The sequence below is a fragment of the Sminthopsis crassicaudata genome, chromosome 2, assembly GCF_048593235.1.
Source record: "Sminthopsis crassicaudata isolate SCR6 chromosome 2, ASM4859323v1, whole genome shotgun sequence".
In the NCBI taxonomy this organism is placed as follows: Eukaryota; Metazoa; Chordata; class Mammalia; order Dasyuromorphia; family Dasyuridae; genus Sminthopsis; species Sminthopsis crassicaudata.
In genome coordinates, this window is record NC_133618.1 from 335299758 (window position 1) to 335317315 (window position 17558).

Genomic DNA, 17558 nt, shown 5'->3' on the forward strand with positions numbered 1-17558 from the left:
GTTAAGTAACCTAATGGGTTAGAAAATAGGCACCCTACTCCCTTCAGATAGGGAAGCATATGCAGGATAATATATAAATGTATAAAAGAGCAGGGGTGCATAGTTCAATTAGGAAACATTAGGAAATTCCTGGACATTGTTTACAAAGTTTCTCCATGGTTAACTAAGAGAGTTATAATTGTGATAGATGAATTGTTTTTGGCGAACAGCTCATCACTTATGATAAGCAATGCCCCCAGGAGAAATACAAAAAAGTAATTTTACTATATATAATCTCATTAAACAAAGTCTGAAATCAGAACCAGAAAAGGAGACTTTGATGTCCGCTGAACTGGTAAATAGGCAAAAAGATGGAAAGATAGGAACCATTTTTCCTTTAATAATAGATGGCTTACATATTCATTTATGGGGTAGGGATATATTATATCAATTAGGGATGAAAATCACCACAGATTTTTAGGAATGGTCATTGCTGCTATGGCTTCTACTGCTCTCAAAATGACTTGGATTACTAACACACCAATATGGGTGGAACCATTGCTACTCTACATCAATTAGTACGAGAACAATTAGAATTAGAACACATTGAAGAAACAAATAGCCCATAGAACTCTCCTGTATTTGTTATAAAGAAATAACATGATAGCTGAAATAGCAAGGAAAAAATTGTTTAGAATTACCCAGTTAATAGGAGAAACAGGAATTATATAGATTAGCATAAACAAGGATAGATTAGATTGCTTAATAGCTACTCAGGACTGATGCTGAGTGAAATGAGCAGAACCAGTAGTTCATTATACACTTCAACAACAACACTATATGATGATCAATTCTGATGGACGAGGCCCTCTCCAGCAATGAGATGAACCAAATCAGTTCCAATTGATGTGTAATGAACAGAACCAACTACACTCAGTGAAAGAACTCTGGAAATGAGTATGGACCACAACATAGCATTTCTACTCTTTCTGTTATTGTTTGCTTGCATTTTTGTTTTTCTTCCCAGGCTATTTTTGCCTTCTTTCTAAATCTGATTTTTCTTGTGCAACAAGATAACTGTATGAATATGTATACATATATTGTATTTAACATCTACTTTAACATATTTAATGTGTATGGGACTACCTGACATCTAGGGGAGGGAGCGGAGGGAAAGAGGGGAAAAGTTGAAACAGAAGTTTTTGCAAGGGTCAATGTTGAAAAATTATCCATGTATATGTTTTGTCAATAAAAAGCTATAACAATAATAGCTACTGAGGAAACCTGGACCATTTTGTTAGGGTTAGGAGATGAACAATGGCAGTGGATATTTCCTACAAAAACAAAAATACATTCACTTAAAGGCCCTAATGTATTCACTGCTGCCACCAAGCAAAATAAAATGGCCATATATTCCTCACAATTGGGCATCTCTAATGTATTTTTTACACCTTACACTTCAACACAGCAGAATGAGTTGTATGCTATTATATAAGCATTGGAAATAGACAAACCCATCAATATCATTTCAGATAGTCACTGTGCAGTTGGGATGATCCAGAGAATAGAAACAGCAAATATAAAGGCTCAAACAGGACCTATCTTCTCATTGTTTCAGGAGGTATAAGGTGATTTTAATGAGAGTGTACCATTTTTTATATAAGGAACATCTCTTCTATGGATGGACTGGATCCTATATTTGAAGGGAATAAAATAGTGGATGATCTGCTTATACAACACATTCTTCTCTGCCATTTAGAACAAGCAAGAAAAACTCATGAACATTTGCATCTGTCTGTCAGATCTTTCCAGAGATTGTAAGGGGTGTCCCGGCAAGAAGCAGCTGGCATAGTAAAAAGATGTGTAGCTTGTGTACCATATTCTCAAAGACCTGTAGGGCTGGGGACTAACCCCAGAGGTGAGCAAATGCTATATGGCAAATGGATGTTACACATATGGGGAAAATAGGCATTCATGTTACAGTTGACACTTATTCAGGCTTTGTATCTGCATCCTCTCAACGAGGGGAAGCTGCTTCACATGTAATAAATCACCTATTTCACTGTTTTGCCACTATGGGTATCCCCCACACCATTAAGACTGATAATGGATCCTTATACACTAAAAATATTAAAACAGTTCTTACAGGAATTCTCCATATATCATATTTTTGGGATTCCTTACAGCCCTATAGGACAGGGTTGTGTTGTAGAAAAAACTAATCAGACCCTCAAGAGATTTATCAAAAAACAAAAAGCGGGAGATGGAGGGGGTTACTCAGAAAGAGATAAAGCAGTGTACACAATAAATTACTTAAAATTTGATTCAAATGATTTAAGTCCAGCTATGAAATACTTTCTGGTTAACATAGAGAATCACTCAAAAGATAACACCCCATCTTTATTAAGAAGATTCCCCCCCCCTAAGAATGAGACCATGGTAATGAAAAAAGAATCCTGAAGGATGGGAGGGACCCTCTGGGGTTTGCATGTGGGGGCCAGAATATGCTTGTAGCTCCACAGGAGAAAACCTTTTTTTTTGTGTAATCCCTTTGCTGTATACTCATACTAGTCAAGATTATGATTGGGACAGTATGCTTCTTGATTCCTTCTCTTCTGATTATGTTTTCTTTGATGGATGGATCTTAATATCCCTCAGCCTCCTTCGTCACTGGGCAATTCAATATTCACTAGCCTAGATTTTTTTCCCAGATGACTTTTGGGTGGTCAGAACTGATGCCAGCTGAGGACTTTGATTTGCCCTCAGACTTGGTGTAATCCTGCAGCTTCCTACATGCATAGTATTCTGTTCTGGTGACTTGTTTTACTCTCTTAGTTCCTCAGATTTAGCAAGCTATTTACACAATAAGTAGCAAATCTTATATTTCCAGCCATGGATATCTAATCCTCAAAGAATAAGAAAAAGCATAGTTGCTGCTATACAGTAAAGCAAACACTGGGAAGACACATTCATAAGTTATTTAGACAAGTCATAATAAAGGGCTTTATACTAGGTGGGGCAAAGAGAATTAAAACATCAAGGTTAGATTTGTATGAAATTATAAAAATAACTTTGAAAGACAGCTAATAGATTATGGGGAGCAGAAGAGAGATAAATGTTAAATGTATATCTGACAAAATCTGGTAAACATTTATTTACCTACTGTCTCTTTAGCTAGCCTTTAATTAGCACCTGCTATTGTTCTAAATATTCCTGTCTTAAATTTAAACAAAAGGCTTTTGAACAAAGGAGGACAAAAGAGGATAAAGGTAACTTTTATCTGTCTAGTATGTAGAGAGTAAAGACACTTAGTGATGAGTTGCACATGAAATAACCTGATATTCATAGGAGAGAGAATTCAGGAAAGGAGCCAGCATTAAACCCCTATCTTTAAATATCTGTGCTCAAATATTCAAAGTTTAAGGAACAGGAAAGAAGAATTATAGTCTTAATTTAAATTTGACCTAGAAGACACTTGGTGGGATTAATCCCATGACTAGAAGATCTCTCTGCAGTGGATATATCTTATTTAAAAGACTTGGAAGGGTACTAACATTAAATATTAAAAAGTTATACTTGAAAAATAAGGAACCAGCGGGCATTAGTGTAAAGGTCAGTGGAAGAGGAAACAGAAGGGGTTTTCTCACTTAGATTATACTACAAACCATTTGGCCTGACAAAGGAAATAACTACATTTGGGAAACAGGTTACAGGCTTCAAGTGGAAGAATGGAAGACTTTATTCATCCAGACATCTATAGGAGTTCTCCTTATGATTAAAGCAGAAAAACAAATAAGCATTTTTTCTGCTTAATAACTTTGACTACTTAGTCACTAACCCATTATTATTTATTATGTGCCAGGCACAGTGGTATCAGACACTGGGGATGGGAAAAAATTGAATGAAACCATATTTGATAAGATAGATACATAGAATATTAAATACTTACTATGTGCTAGGTACTTTTCTGAGATTTCAAATACCATTAAGATTGACCATCCATATTTTTAAGTTGCCAGTGAGAAGGAGGAAAAGGCAATCTTCTTTGATCATCACTTCTATCCTTTATTTGTAATGAATATCTTATGTAGTCCTTATATACCCACAGCCAATATGGGTTTCATTCAGATTGTAAAAAAGTTGATACAGGTCATGGAAAAATACTACACAATCTAGGTGTCAATTTTGAAATCGACAAACACCTGTGAGATCACCATCATTCTCAGAAAGAAGCTTTGCAACAAGATCGCAGATTATGTTACTCATCTGATTAAGTGGATCCAGACTCGCCTTGTAAGAATCAAAAATAAAAAATAAAAAAGCATCAAAAAGCAAGAAGAAGAAAGAGAAAGAAGGAATAATTATGTTCCTGAGATCTCTGTTTTGGATCAGGAGATCATTAAAGTGGACCCTGATCCCAAAGAAATTAACATTCTTGAACTTTTCCACTTTATTCAAACAGTTGTTTTATGTTTACTTTTGCCTTCTTTCCAATAAACTTAGGAATACCCCTAAAAGAAGAATAATCAATCTAACTCTGATTAGACAAGATATTTTCTGTCAATATTCTTTAATTTTTTCATGATGCCATCTTTATGTTTAGATCACATATTCATTTTGAGCATATTGTGATATGTATTTTTGTCAGCCAACTTATTCTGTCTTGTATCTTTTGGAAATAAGATTCATAGAATAGATATATGTGATGAATGTTGAATAAAATCAGGGTTTCAAGATAGAGTTGAGGATCGAATAGTCTTTGCAGCAAACTATCATTGCAGTAGTATGATGGTTTATAAAATAAATAGTATCCTTAGGTCATGATGTTGGAAAAGCACTTTCATATTTTGCAGAATACATACTGTCTCCAGGTGTTTGGTCCTAGAAGAATGTCTGGGATTCTGCCAAGTTTATGCCTGCTGCTACTTGGCAGCAAGACTTACTCCAGTCTTTGGCTCCATTTATTTCTACTTTAGTTTCTGCCATCTTTTGTAGCATATGAAAGCAGTTGCCCTGTTTGGAAATAAATCAAACTAACTAAATAAATATTATAATTAACTAACATTATAGAGTAGGGAGGCTCCATCCAGATTGTTCTTTGGGTTTCAGAAATCTGTGAAGGTAATTTAGCTGTAGGTAGAAAAACCTATCCAATAATTGGGCTATTGAGAGATGGTAAAGTGAGACTGAAATGATGAACAAATTGCATGAGGCCAAAGTAATGTGTGAGTGATTTGGGGGTTTTGATTAATTTTTGATTTTCTTCCTTTATATAAACTGAGTGCTTTATCTGCTCTATACATTGGGGAGAAGTATTAAAAGTATAATTGCATTCTTTGTTTCAGGTGAAGTGTGGACTGTTTCTTCTATTCTCAAATTTTCTTTCCTCTTTTTTATTAACTAAAAGAAGTTGGGTGACTTAAAATTTGATAGCTTGCAGCTCAATTTGTAGATAAGCCAAAGAAAAGCATTTAAAATTTTGATTAATACACATTAAATTTCCATACCTTTGTATTCAGTATATGAAATATGCTCATTTAACTTGTGGATTTAACTTTCTCCCCTCTCTACTCCTTTCTACAAGTAGCTACCAGAATAGTCTTCCTAAAAGCATTGAAGTGATCTTCTCTGTTTATTCTTACCATTTTTCTGTTCCTCATTCTCCATGTTCAGCTTAGTTTGTTTTTAGTTCCTATCCTATTCTAGAGCTTCTAGGGTCATTTGCCCACTTGCATCATTTTGAATTCTGGCTACTTCTGTCACGTTCTTTCCAGTGTTTGCTTAGCATAAAATAAACTAACTTTGCCATTCCTGGGTGGCTGATATTTAGGGGTCCTTAAAATTACCCATTAGATTGTGAGCTCCTTGAGGGCCTAAACTATCACCTCTTTTTGTATCTTCAGTACTTAGCAAGGTAAATGGTACATGGTGTTTAATAAATATTTATTGATTAATTATCCCCACTCCCACTTTTACTGATAAGTAAGGTTCCCAAAATTAGACTTGCTATTATAAATGTGTCAATCCTTATATCTGCTTTAGGGATGCTTTAAAAGTGGACATGTTTTTCTAATGCTTTTGCATTGAATCTCCATTTTAGAGTATTTTCCCCAACATTAAATACCAATACAGTTAGTAACCTCTTCTCTGTTTGAATCAGTGCTTAGGAGTCCATTATCATTTAGCCAATTAATATCTATTAGCATTTATAAAAGGACATTTTACAGAGAAAATATAGCATGAACAAAAATAAAACCATATTCTCCTCAACTAAAAGGTATCCTCTTTCCTCCATCACTTCTGTCCCTGGATAGAATGGGCTCACTTTCATGTTTGCTTCCAAATGCAACACAGCCAAAGGATGGAGGTAGTTCCTTGCAGAACTGTCACATCACCTATACATAAATGTAATATTATGCATGTCCAGAAGGTTCTTTGGGGATAGCTCTTGACAGACTCTGATCTGGGCACTTTCAGGATTTTTGGTGGTGTGCTTTCCTTACCCTTCAAAGCGTTTCACCCAAGGAAAGGAAAGACAAAATTGACAAAAGTAATAGTAAAGTCAGGAACTCATGGGTTTAGCCTGTGTGAATGAATGCATATTTGGTTCTGATTCCACAGCCAACTACAAGGGAACAACAGACTAATTTGATTAGGTTTATATCAAGCTTTGTGCTAAGTATTTTACAAATATACCAGTTGATCCTCAACTACTAATATAGGGAGCTGCTATTATGATCCTCTAAGCAGACAGTGTTTTATGACTTGCCCGCCATCACACAGCCTAATCAGAAATCTTAGAACACAGTCATCTATTCTGAATCATAACTTGTAGTTTAGATCAAAGTATGAATGAACCTGACTTTCTCAGCATAACTCTGGTGCTTGTTCTTTCATCATCCCAGCTAACACCACCCTCCCCCAACCCATCCCAGACTAACTTGACCAGATTACTTTAACCTGGACAATATCAACTTTTAGGGTATTATTATAGTATTTTGATCATTTTATTTTATGTAACTAGTCATTTCTTTATACTTGGGGTACTTTTAAGTACATAAAAATACAAAAAAAATGTACATAAAACGTACTTTTAAATACATTTTATTCACTATTTTTTTTAGGAGCAAAGCAAAATTTTTCTTTTGTTTATGTGAACTATATCTCTTAAATATCATGGTTAGTCTTTAGATTTAATATATCATGGGTTGGTATAAGAAATGAAATGGGAATTTTTTGGTAGTTTTATGATATACAAAGGCCAATAGACAGCACAGAAAAAGTTTAGAAACTCAGAAATGCATAAGATATTTGTATAGTGTTGTTTAATATTAACATATTTTATTTTTAACTCCATAATAATTCAGACTTCTTCTCTGATATGAAGAGGGCCCAAATTTTTTATAAGGATTTTTCAAGACACAAAGATACCATATGCCAAACCCTACAATGTAGAAGAGATAATTGTATCTATATACTCCCCAAAATTGGCTTGAGGGAATTATATCATACAATCCTTTATGTGTTCGTAAGGGATGAGTTCTCATTGGTGGTCCATACAATACTTGGAAAGCTGAGTGGGTAGTTTGATTGCTTTATACCTTCAATCACTGTACCAATAAAATTTCTAATGAAAACCCTTCCTCTTTGTACAAAGCTTCCAGAGGAACTCCTTTGAAGATAAGGATTGTTTGGATGTTTGCAACCTCAGTACTTAGCACACTGTCTGGCATCTAGTAAGTTCTTTATACCCTTCTCTGTTTTCCTTCAAGATTTAGCTCAAATCTTATTTTCTGTAGGTACCCTTTTTCCCTACCTGCAGCTGCCAGAGTCTTTTCCTGTGAGAATACTTTTCATCTACTCTGAATGTATTTAAGAGTATAGACATAATTACATATAATCTTTAGAGTAGTATCAAACTCCAACTGGACCAATGTTCTCAGGAAATGTATTGACTTAGAAACCACAGATCAACATTATCTAGGTTGCATTGCATTTTTATTTTGTTAAATATTTACTAATTACATTTTAATCTGATTCCATCTACACTTGAGAATGGGCTATGAATTTGACCCATCTATTCTTCCTCCACCTTTTTTTTTTTTTTTTTTTTGAGCCTAGACACCATTTTAATTTTAATTTTTAAAAATTTCTTTGTATTTACAAAGTAAATGATACAGGAGCATAGTACATGCTATATAAATGATGATTTTAAAAAATGTACTCATATCTTTCACCTCTAAAAATTCAAGTATCTACTGCTACTTAGTAAAGTCACTTAATTTTTCTGTTTCACATTCAAAGTTCTTTACAATAGCTGGCTTCACTTTATCTTGACAGGCTTATTGCACATTATCTTTGTTATATACTCTATTTCCTTGTCAAATTTTTAGTTGTTGATATAAAATTAATAGTCTATTTCCCACCATCTTGCATTTGAATGGGCTGTGGTCCCTTCATCATAAATGATTTATGTCTCTTAGATTTTTTCATCTTCATTTAAAACTCAGTTCTTGTGCCATTGTTTATAATATTCCTCTCTGATCCATTTTGTTATGAGTGCTGGATCCCTTTTCAAGTTATCATATATAGAATATATCTCAACTCAGCATTCTTGTTAGCTTCCTACCCCTTCTGGACTTGCTTGGCTGACATTCCAAGTAAATTCATAGAAATTTGGGAAGGAGAAAGCTGGACTAAGGAAGCCATGGGGCCAAGAGGTTCCAAATACATTTTTTTTTCTTCAAGAGGAATATAAGCTCCTTGAGGGCAGGAACTTTTTTTTTTAATTTATTATATATTTTTTATAATATTATCCCTTGTATTCATTTTTCCAAATTATCCCCCTCCTCCCTCTACTCCCTCCCCCCGATGACAGGCAATCCCATACATTTTACATGTGTTACAATATAACCTAGATACAATACATGTGTGTAAATACCATTTTCTTGTTGCACAATAAGCATTAGATTCCGAAGGTATAAGTAACCTGGGCAGACAGATAGATATTAGTGCTAACAATTTACATTCACTTCCCATTGTTTCTTCTCTGGGTGTAGCTACCTCTGTCCATCATTGATCAACTGGAAATGAGTTGGCTCTTCTTTATGTTGAAGATTTCCACTTCCATCAGAATACATCCTCATACAGTATCATCGTGAAGTGTATAATGATCTCCTAGTTCTGCTCATTTCACTCAGCATCAGTTGATGTAAGTCTCTCCAAGCCTCTCTGTATTCCTCCTGCTGGTCATTTCTTACAGAGCAATAATATTCCATAACCTTCATATACCATAATTTACCCAACCATTCTCCAACTGATGGACATCCATTCATCTTCCAGTTTCTAGCTACTACAAAAAGAGCTGCCACAAACATTTTGGCACATACAGGTCCCTTTCCCTTCTTTAGTATTTTTTTGGGATATAAGCCCAGTAGTAGCACTGCTGGGTCAAAGGATATGCACAGTTTGATAACTTTTGGGGCATAGTTCCAAATTGCTCTCCAGAATGGCTGGATTCTTTCACAACTCCACCAACAATGTATTAGTGTCCCAGTTTTCCCACATCCCCTCCAACATTCATCATTATTTGTTCCTGTCATCTTAGCCAATCTGACAGGTGTGTAGTGGTATCTCAGAGTGGTCTTAATTTGCATTTCTCTGATCCATAGTGATTTGGAACACTCTTTCATATGAGTGGATATAGTTTCAATTTCATCATCTGAGAATTGTCTGTTCATATCCTTTGACCATTTATCATTTGGAGAATGGTTCGGTTTCTTATAAATTAGGGTCAGTTCTCTATATATTTTGGAAATGAGGCCTTTATCAGAACCTTTAACTTTAAAAATATTTCCCCAATTTGTTACTTCCCTTCTAATCTTGTTTGCATTAGTATTGTTTGTACAGAAACTTTTTAGTTTTATGTAATCAAAATCTTCTATTTTGTGATCAATAATGATCTCTAGTTCTCCTCTGGTCATAAATTCCTTCCTCCTCCACAAGTCTGAGAGGTAGACTATCCTCTGTTCCTCTAATCTATTTATGATCTCACTCTTTATGCCTAAATCATGGACCCATTTTGATCTTATCTTGGTGGTGTTAAGTGTGGATCCATATCTAATTTCTGGAGGGCAGGAACTTTTTTAAGTTTTATTTTGTAATCCAGGATGTTATATAGTTTGAGGAATACATAATAAGCATGGAAAATGTTTAAAAGGAGATTAAAATTAATCAATTAGGAATAAATTGTACATAAAAATCCTTGAGGGCTACATATTAGAAAATCACACTTTTCTTATTAGTGCACCAACACATTAAAGTTAGATAAGAACTATATTTTCAATAGGTTCTGACCACATTGAGAGTTTTTTGGGTTATGTCTAGGCCATGTTTTTGATACATCTGAACTAGGAGACCTAAAGTATTTTTTTTTTACCTCTAAGGTTCTATAATATAAACATTTCCCCAAAATTTCATTTCATATTAAGAAAGTTTTTCCACTTATTACTTTAATTTCCAGGTATTTATATTTTTTGGCTCCTAACCCTCAAACTATTAACAGATGAAATGAAGAAAAAGGAAATAAGAGAAGAGACATAGAAATAAGGGAAGGAACAAAAATTTCAGAAGACGAAATAAAATACATTTGATTTAAAATAGTAAAGGATTATATCAGTGTTGTAAATTGCTAATATAAGCCTGGAGTGATCAAGTAAATTATCTTTGTCACCCCAACCCTCTTAAAGTAACTTGATTCTCAATTACCATTCATTCAATCAATCAAACAATAAAATATTTTAGATAAAATACTTTTAGATAGGCTTAGGAAACTTGACTGTATCTTAAGGATAATTGAGGAATTTTTTTTCTAAAAAAGCCCAGGTCATTGTTAAGTTTAAGCAAGTTTGACTTTCTAGTGAAATCTTTGAGGAGGAATTGCTTAGAGAAGGAGGAAGGAGAAACCTCAATTTAGGTCGTGGTCCAGCCTCTTCCTCTAGAACTTTGAAGAATTTGTGAACTTTGAAGTGTTCAAAGGATTTTGGATTTCCTATTTCTCTTTATGATATCTTAGTAGCATCTGAAGATAATTTAACAGTAGTGCTTGTATTGGGAGCCAAAGAAAGATTGAAATAGATTAAAATTCATGACTTTGTAAGGATTCCAGGAAAGAAATTAAACCATATCAATAGGGAACTTCTTGAGCACCCCATTAATTGGGTTAAAAGATTCAAACTACCAGAAGTTGTGAAGGACCACTTTGCCATGTCCTTTATACTTTAAATTCACTTTTGCTGGAAAATTAGAAAGTTGTGAATGTTAAAAAAAAAAAAAAAAAGTAGAGGAATGGAAAATGTTATATAATAATTTTTTTTATCATACTACCTTAGTAAATAAACTTATAAAATCTACTTAAGGCAAATTGATTTAAATGATTCTAAGTTGACACCTTTAGGAGGAGGTCATTAGTTGGGACTAGAATGGATGCCGTAAGAATTACTTCTACCCTGTCCTTATTCCTAGAACCTTACTTCAAAACCTGAGATTTATCTGTGAGAATGAGAATTAAGATGAAGGTCCTTAGAGCATATCCCATTATTAATGTGTATTTCTTAGTTTGTCAATGTAGGGAAACTAGAAGTTCAGGGAATGTTTCTAAGGCAGCGTTTAACAATGCAATTTCCCCTCTATTGTAAATTAGTAGAATTCACAATATTTAACTATTTATGATAGATTTTATTGTTTCTGTAATAATTTTTGGACTGTGCTGCCTATGTGAAATTTAAGTTATTCTCTTTTTGGTTGAGAAAAGAACCATTCAGAATTTATTGAAGTCTTAGGTCACATTGTGAATTTGAGCAGAAAAGAAACCTTAAACTTGCCAAGCTCACCAGTTCCAGAGACAATCATGTGCCTTACATAAAAGACATCACACATAACAAATTTCATGCACATTACAAATATTTAGTTACTCCTGATGTTTCTCTTATGTATAATCATCTTGTCTCTGATAATTGTTGTATATTTTTATTTATATATCTGTGACAGACGTTGTAGCATAGAGGCTTCTGGAGGGCAGGGGCCAAGACTGTTTAGATTAGTTTGCATCATACTTAGTACTGTTCTACACAAACAAGGAAACTTTAAAATTATTATTTGAAAAATAAGATTTGCATTTTATATCTGTTTCCTTTCCTATCATTTGGTTACTGTTACTATAATCCATTAAGGAAAAAGCAGAATCCCAAAACAAAAGGATAGATTTAACAGATGGCTACTTACTTTGCTAGGTAATGTTCCTTTTCCTACAATAGGTATCTTATGCCACCATAAAGATGAGAAAAAGAAGCCACCCACGTTGGTTTGCATGAAGGAAAGGTTTGGTGTTCACATTTTACCACCAAATGCTTGTCATATAAACTTGGGAAGGATTCAAGGCTGAAAAGGAATAAACAGAAGACTTAGATAAACGATAAACTGAAAAAAAAAGCTCTTGATTTTCATCTATGCCTTTTTTAGAATAGGCCTATTAGAGTGCTGAAACTAAGTTTGATGAGATAGATAAAAAGCCAAAGGGATGAAGTCAAAGTTTTTCTGAAGATGCTCCAACCCCAAATAAATAATATTGTATATCTTTTAAAGCATTGAATGTTCTAAACTTATGGCTCTGATTTGCAAAGCCAGCTGTTCAGAACGGATATATTTATAGACATAAACACTCATTTCATTTTTCCTGGTTGGAATATTTTTATACATAAAGAGAAACTTTCTGGCCTGATAACAACTTTTTTAAAAAAAAGTTTTGATTCCTTCCAATGTTTAATTTTCCCTTCCCTTGTCATTTTTTGCCCTTTGCTTACTTACCTCTTTCAAGATTTCTCCCTATTTCACAAACCAGCTTTAATTATTCCATGAATTCTGGCCTTTTATTGCAGAGCTTTTCTCGGTCTGTTTTTATTATATATTAACTTATTTTATGCAATAACTTTGCCCAAATTGCTTAATATCCAGATGTCTTATTTTTCTATGTTTTTAGTTTCCAAACTTTGCATATATAAACTCTTACTAATAAAAAAGCACGAGGTTTTAAAATTTAGAGTACTTCTAAATTAATTTCAATATTATCAAAATAATGATTCTCTTCTTGTCCTATCTTTGACATTGACACATTAATTTTAGAATATTTAGAAATCTTTTACTTTGTTTCATCATTAAAATACTGTTACAAAACATATGAAAGTACTGACCCATTTCCAAGTGTTATATCGTTTATCTAATGTTCAAAAAAGGTTTTCTTTTTCTCCTTCACAGCAAATTTTACCACAATATTTACTTTTACAACAGTATTTAGTTGTTTTCTTTAAAGGACAGCTGCATGCCCTTGTACTTTGGAACAATAAAAACATTTGCCTAGTGCTTTCATGTTTACAAAATGTTTTTAATTCACGTTTATTTCTTTTGAATCTTAACTAGTAGTAAAAATTGTTTCCTAGTCATTTGCTTTTCTTATCTTAGTTGCATTTCTTTCTTTGTGCAAAAACTCTAATACATCACTTATAATTAAATGCATCTTGCCTCTTGTTTGTTTATAAATGGTTCCTTTATTTATAGCTCTGATAAGTAAACTAATCCCCCTGATATTGTACTTATTTATATTGTATATACATTTCCACAAATACCATACTGCACAAAAATATCAGATCAAAAAGGGAAAAAACCAAGAAAGAAAATAAAATGTAAGCCAACAACAACAAAAAGAGTGAAAATACTATGTTATGCTTCACACTCATTTCCCCACATTCCTGTATATAATATATTACATTTATATTGTACAATATTGCACCTATTTTTAACTTATCTTCTTATATGGTGTGAGATATTGTTCTATGGTTAGTTTCTGCTGTACTATTTTCCTGGTATAATTCCTACAAGGTCATAGAGTTTTATTTTGTAATTGCAATATCTTTTTGTTAATATTTTATTTTAAAATTTTGCATATATATTCAATATGGAAATTTGTTATATTCTTTTTTTCATTTTGGCTCTTCCTGGTTTAGGTTTTCTTCACCATATTTAAGGATTTTGTAGGGTTCTTTGCCTATTTTTCAAAATAGTTTATGTAATATTAGAATTAATTGTTCTTTTAATATTTGATAAAATTTATTTATAAATCCATATGGACCTGGTGACTTATTCTTAGGGAATTCAATGTTGGCTAGCTTAATTTATTTTTCTAAAATGCTTTTTTTTCTTGTAAGGTAGTTGGGATTATTATTCAGTGATTTTCAAATTGATGGGCATACCTTCAACTTTCAATTTTTTGCCACCACAAATTTATTTTCCCATTTTAATGATCTCTGTGGGATATAGATCTATTAGTGGTATTGCTAGGTAAAAAGGTAAAAACAGTTTTATAACCCATTGCTCTATTGATTTTCTCAGGCTCACACAACTAGTTATAGGTATCTGAAATTGGATTTGAACTCAAGTCCTCCTGACTTCAAAGTCAGTACTCTATCCACTGTACCATCTAGCTGCTTTAGGTTTTTAAAATATTATTTCCTATTCTCTTAATTTATGTTGTTTATATTTTTGTAAATATTCATCCACTTCATTTAGGTTGACAAATTTGTTGGCATATAGTTGAACAAAATAGCTTCTACTTATTGTTTTAATATCTTCTTCATTGTGGTGACGCTAGCCCTTTAATTTTTGATATTGTTAAGTTTGTTTTCTTTTTTATAAAAATCAAATTAACCAAAACTTTATTTACTCTAGTGTGTTTTTTTCATGAAAGCAGTTCTTAGTTTTATTTGTTAGTTCAATAGTTTCCTTACTTTCAACTTTATTAATGTCTCCTTCCTTTTACAGAATTTCTAATTCAAGTAGGGAATTGTAATTTTTTCTTTTTCTAGCTTTTTTAGTTTGCATGCCCAGTTCATATCTGATTTTCCTCCTTTTTAATCATATAATTATTTAAAAGATAGGAACTGTTTTGGTTACATCCCATAAATTTTGGTGTTTTGTCTCATTGTTTACTTTGATGAAATAATAATTCTTTAATTTGTGGTTTGCCTCATTCAGTTAGCTTTAGTTTACAAAATTTCCGATGAACTTATGCTTTACCTTTTCATGGCCTTTTATTACATTTAATACTAATCAATCTGAAAAGGATGCTTTTAATATTTCTGCTTTTCTGCATTTGATTGTGTTGCCATGTACTGCTGAGAAAAATGTATATTTCTCTCTATTCTCATTTAGTTTTTTTTTCCCCTAAAGGTCTAAAGGTACCTTTTCTACAATTCTGTTCATGGCCTTAATTATTTTCTTATTCATTTTTTTATTTAGTTAATCTATTTCTGAAATGCAGTAGTTGAGGTTCTTTAGTATGTGGTTTTGTTGACTTCACCTTGTAACTTGCTTTATTTGTCCTAAGAATTTCGATGTTATACCATTTGATATATGTCCGTATGTGTAATATTGATATTATTTCATTATATATGCTCATACTTTCTGTCTATACATACTCCTCTTAATTGCTCTTATAGAGATAGAGTTTTGAGGAATTTTGAGTATTATTTTCTCTTGTAGGGATGTATACAGTTTAACTTTTGGAATAACATGGTGATTCCTCCCTCTCCACCCCCACCCCCCAATTTACCTTTTTATGCTTTCAGATGAGTTTTAAAGTTCCCTATGTCATTTTCTTGTTGAAAGATTATTCTCAGTTTGCTGAGTAGTTTATTTGGGGTTGTAATTCAAATTCCTCTGCCTTCTGGAATATGATATTATAAGCCCTTTGATTCTTTTAATGTTGAAGTTGCTCAGTGCTGTGTAATCCTGACTGTGGCTCCCTGGTATTGGAATTGTATTTTCTTGACTGCTTGTAGTTATTTCTTCTTGACCTGATAATTTTAGAATTTGGCTACAGTAGTCCTTGGACTTTTCATTCTGGGCTTTCTTTTTAGAAGATTTTTGATGGATTCCTTCCACTTCAATTTTAACCTCTGGTTCTAAACATCATGGTAGTTTTCCTTCATAATTTCTTGAAGATAATATCTAGGCCCTTTTTTCCATTATGGCATTTAGGTTGTTGAGCAATTCTTAAATTATCTCTCCTGGTTCTATTTTCCAGTTCTGTTGTTTTTCCAATGAAATGTTTTAGATGTTCTATTTTTTTCATTTTTTAAATTTAGTTTGATTGATTCTTGATATTACATTGAGTCATTAGCTTCCACTTTACTAACACTAACTTTTGTGGAACTATTTTCATCAGTTAACTTTTGTACCTTCATTCCACTTGGCCAGTTTTACTTTTTAAGGAATTGTTTTCTTCATTGGGTTTCTTCCACCCTTCAACTTGCCCAATTGCATTTTTAAAAGAAATTATTTTTGTTAGTCAATTTTTGCTCTTTCTTTTCCAAACTATTGACTCTCTTACATAGTTCCCCTTTCTTTTCTCAATTTTTCTTCTACCTCTTTTATTTGATTTTTAAAATACTTTTTGAACTCTTCCAAGAAGGTTTTTTAGGTTTTTTTAGCTTTTTATTTTTAAAACCCATGCATAGACAGTTTTCAACATAAACCTTGTGTTCCAAAATTTTTTCTCCCTCTTTTTTTCATTCTCTCCCCTAGACAGCAAGCAATCCAAAATATGTTAAACATGTAAAATTCTTCTATATTTCTACAAATATCATGCTGCATAAGAAAAATCAGCTCAAAAAGGAAAAAATGAGAAAGAAATAAAGCAAGAAGCAAGTAAACAACCAAAAAGGTGAAAATACTATGTTGTGATCCATACTCAGTCCCCATAGTTCTCTCTGTTTGCAGATATTTTTCTCCATCACAAGACCATTGTTATTCTAGTTCTACTCATTTTAATTAGCATAAGTTCACATAAATCTCTGAAGCCTCTCTGAAGTCATCTTGCTGATTATTTCTTATATAACAATAATATCCTGTAATATTAATATACCATAGCTTGCTCAGCCATTCCCAACTACTGTGCATCCATTTAGTTTCTAGTTCATTAAGGCATTTTAGTCTTGAGATAAATTCCTCTTCCCCTTTGAGTCTTCTTCATATGTTGGCATTTTGATAATTTGTGTTTTTCATCTCTTTTTTTTTTTTGACATAATAGATTTCTGTGGTTAGAGTGTTTTTTTTTTAAAGTATTTTTAAAAGTATTCTTTTTTACTCATAATTTAGTGACTTTTGAAGTTGATCTTAGTTCCTAGGGCACAGGAGCTGTTGTCCCCAGGCTCTTTGTGCTAGGGCATGGGGCCTGGTTACTGGCTTTCTGTTATGTGGCGTCAGATGGTGGCACCTTATACACTATACACTGCAATGGAGTGGCCCAATCTACTCATGTCCTTTGTGTTGGGAGTCATCAGATTCAAATGATATGACAGATAGGAGAATGTAGTTGATAACCAACTTTCCACTTTAAAAAATTCCCATTTTTTTAAACATCAATGAAGAGAGTAAATTGTGGGACTTTTGATTTTAATAATATGATAAAATGATTGAATTAGGATATCCGAAGCTTTTTCACTGTAGCTTTTCCACTAAGAAAATAA

The 17558-nt window shown here is 32.9% G+C and overlaps 1 protein-coding gene and 1 long non-coding RNA gene across 2 annotated transcripts in view; both read left to right on the top strand.

The window, feature by feature from the left end:
- Nucleotides 1-9138, top strand: part of LOC141553487 (uncharacterized) — a 29274-nt gene extending 20136 nt beyond the window's left edge. The window contains exons 2-3 of the long non-coding RNA XR_012485474.1: nucleotides 7637-7715; nucleotides 9039-9138. This is a non-coding gene — a long non-coding RNA (uncharacterized LOC141553487). The remainder of the gene's footprint in view (nucleotides 1-7636; nucleotides 7716-9038) is intronic.
- RAD51B (RAD51 paralog B) overlaps nucleotides 1-17558 on the top strand; it is a 784849-nt gene that overhangs the window by 110997 nt on the left and 656294 nt on the right. The window lies entirely within an intron of this gene.